The following is a 2,992-nucleotide window of genomic DNA, read 5'->3' as shown; positions in this document are numbered from 1 at the left end:
TTAGTTGTATATGTTTGAATAGGAAAAGGATTCCATATTTAATAAGAGTCCTGTTTAGAAGTGTCTTCCTAAATAGGTTTATCTTTATCTTAATAGGAACGTATTTTCAAGTAGGAAAGTGATTCCATGAGATCTGGTCTTCTAAATAATATTCGGTTTCCGTGTAATTAGGTTTCTGGCGACGCGCTTTGGACTTGATTCGGGATCTTATCAAATCCTATAAGATTCGGTATTGCTGGGGATTTGGGAAAACCCCCTGAGCGGTCCTCAGTCACGGCGCAGTCTTTAGTACTCTAGTACTGTTATCTTCAGGCTTTCGCCTTGGATGAGTTTTTGGATTCACTCGGATGAATGGATCCTATACGACTCGGTTTATAGTGCTTATTCTAAAATTTGGTTTCCATCATGAACATTGGGTCGCAATTGATAAAAAATACGAAGGTTTGTATTTAAGAAATGAAATTTAAAATTTTGGTTACAGTTGTAAAAACGGCTTTTAAATTGGATATAATTATAAAAATTACAAAATTTGATCGTAATTAATAAAAAAAGTAGAAGTTTAAATTTAAATAATGGTTAGGCCTATAACTAATAAAAGATGAGTTATTTATAAAAAAAATTAAGTGTTGGTATGTTATGTAGGAATCACATCTTAACACACATTCTACAAAATAAAAAGATATATTCTCTGCAAACCCTTCACCTTTTAGCCCCACACTCATCTTGTAAAATCTCTAATTTCGTCCAAATTTTCACATTTTGTCTTTCAATTACACCATTGAAATATTAAATTCACCTCTTTTTAATAAAAAAAAAGTTCAAATTAATAGTTTATATTCTAACCCATATTCTAAATAGTTCTCAATGTTATAATTTCACTAATAAAACCATCTTTCTTAAAATTTCAAAAGTTAATAAATTTTACATTAAATAAAAATCAATTAAAAATATCGTTAAATAATTTAAAAAAATTAAAAAAATATTTTTTTTAAATATAAAATTAATTTTAAATTTTAAATTGAATCACCGCCTTTATTCCGCAAAAATAATTTAATTTAATTTTATATTAGCTTTAATTTAAGTTTAATTTAAACAATTCTAAATCCTTCGATTTTGAACTGAATTACAATCTCTTAAAAAAAATTAAAAAGGCCGCCACCAACCAACCGCCGAAAACAAATTCCGCCGGAGCTGTTCTTTTCAAGAAAGAACAACCCAGATATGGGTTGTTCTAAACAACCCAGATGTGGATTGTTTTGTACAGTCCATATCTGAATTGTTTTTTCTTGAAGAATACTTCGATTTTTTTTAAATTTTTATTTTTGTTAAAAATTGTTGAATATTTTATTAAAAAAATTAATTAATTTAATTTTACGGAACTAAAACGGAAACATTGAATAAAAATTGATGTGAAATTATGTAATTTTTAAAATACTATTTTAAGAAAAATAGTTTTATTGTTGAAATTTTAAAATTGAGGACTATTTAGAAAATAGGTTAAAATATAAAATATTTATTTAAATTTTTTTTTAGTAAAAAGAAGTCAATTCAGTATTTTGAAAATATAATTAAAAAATGAGAGGTGAAAATTTAGATAAAATTGAAGATTTTACGATTAAAAGTGTAAAAGAATTAGGGTTAAATGGAGATTTTTAAAATGATAAGCCAAATAAAAATTAAAAGTTAGACCCAAAACTGCCAAAATATGGCCAGACAGATACAACATGCCCATTCCAAACAAACCAATGGATCTTCTTATGCATGCCCATTCCAAGCACAACAATGGATCATGGAATACTTGGAGGCTGCCGTTGGATAATTAATAAGGTAAAACCCATCTTAAGATCTCTCTAAAGTTTGTCACAGCCGAGTCTTTTTACTTTCAAAAATTGCATATTTAGACCTCTACGTGGATGAAAAATGAAAAATGCGTCTCACTCTCTGTTAATTAACAAAAGGGTTAATTATATATAAAAACGTGAACTTTGCGCCAAGTTTCAAAAATAATATAACCTTTAAAACGTGTCAATTATACACACCACCTTTCATTTTTTTTTCAAAAATAACATCGGTAATTTTTAGTGGCATTTTTGCTGACGTGGCATGACACGTGGCAGACTCATCGGGTGTCCAAGTCAGCTAGATTTCACCAAAAAATATGCACATGATGAAATTGAAAAAAAATGAAAGGTGGTGTCTACAATTGACAGGTTTTAAAGATAATATTATTTTTGAAATTTGGTGAAAGATCATGATTTTATATGTAATTCACCCTTAACAAAACCGACGTTAAATAATGCCACATCACCATACCACATCATTATTTCCTTTAAATAAAGAAAGAAAATTTAAGGGAGCAACTTGATATTTTACCATCTTCTCTAAAAAATTCATTACATGGTCTTCTCCAATACCCATTTTTAAACAAACTGACAACCCAACTTTACCTCTCCTCCGCCTTTTGGCCTATACAATCCTTGACGGTTCAACAACTTCTCCGCCGCCTGTGCCAATTGTAAACCAAACTCAGCCTCATTTTTACGGTGTCTGAAACTAACCTGAAAACCAACCGCTGCCTCTGCCAATTGAAAACCAACCTCTCCTCCGTCTGATCTGCCCTATCAATTATCAAACAAGATTTAACTCAAATTTTTGTGTTAATGTGCAGGTCTAATGGTGATTCGAGTACAATTAAATGTCTATCACCAGTTAAGATTTGCTCCCAGGTACCTAAAACTCCATGTGATAAGTAAGTTCATCTAAAAGCACTTCACCAAAAGCTTCTGTTTTAAGGTCCAGAACCAAAAAAATGCATGCAGAAAGATGAGATATTTCACAGAACAGGTTGAAGCAGTACAGTGGAAAATTCATCAAAAAGTTAATCAAGAATGGATCAAGAACTGCCGCACCTCTTTGAAAAGAACATCTTCATAAAGATGCATCCAAATAATAATTAGGATGTGATGACAAGAATATTGGGGTAATTGATTCT

Source organism: Mercurialis annua, linkage group LG3 (genome assembly GCF_937616625.2).
Source record: "Mercurialis annua linkage group LG3, ddMerAnnu1.2, whole genome shotgun sequence".
Taxonomy (NCBI): domain Eukaryota; kingdom Viridiplantae; phylum Streptophyta; class Magnoliopsida; order Malpighiales; family Euphorbiaceae; genus Mercurialis; species Mercurialis annua.
Note: the sequence above shows the minus strand (reverse complement) of the source record.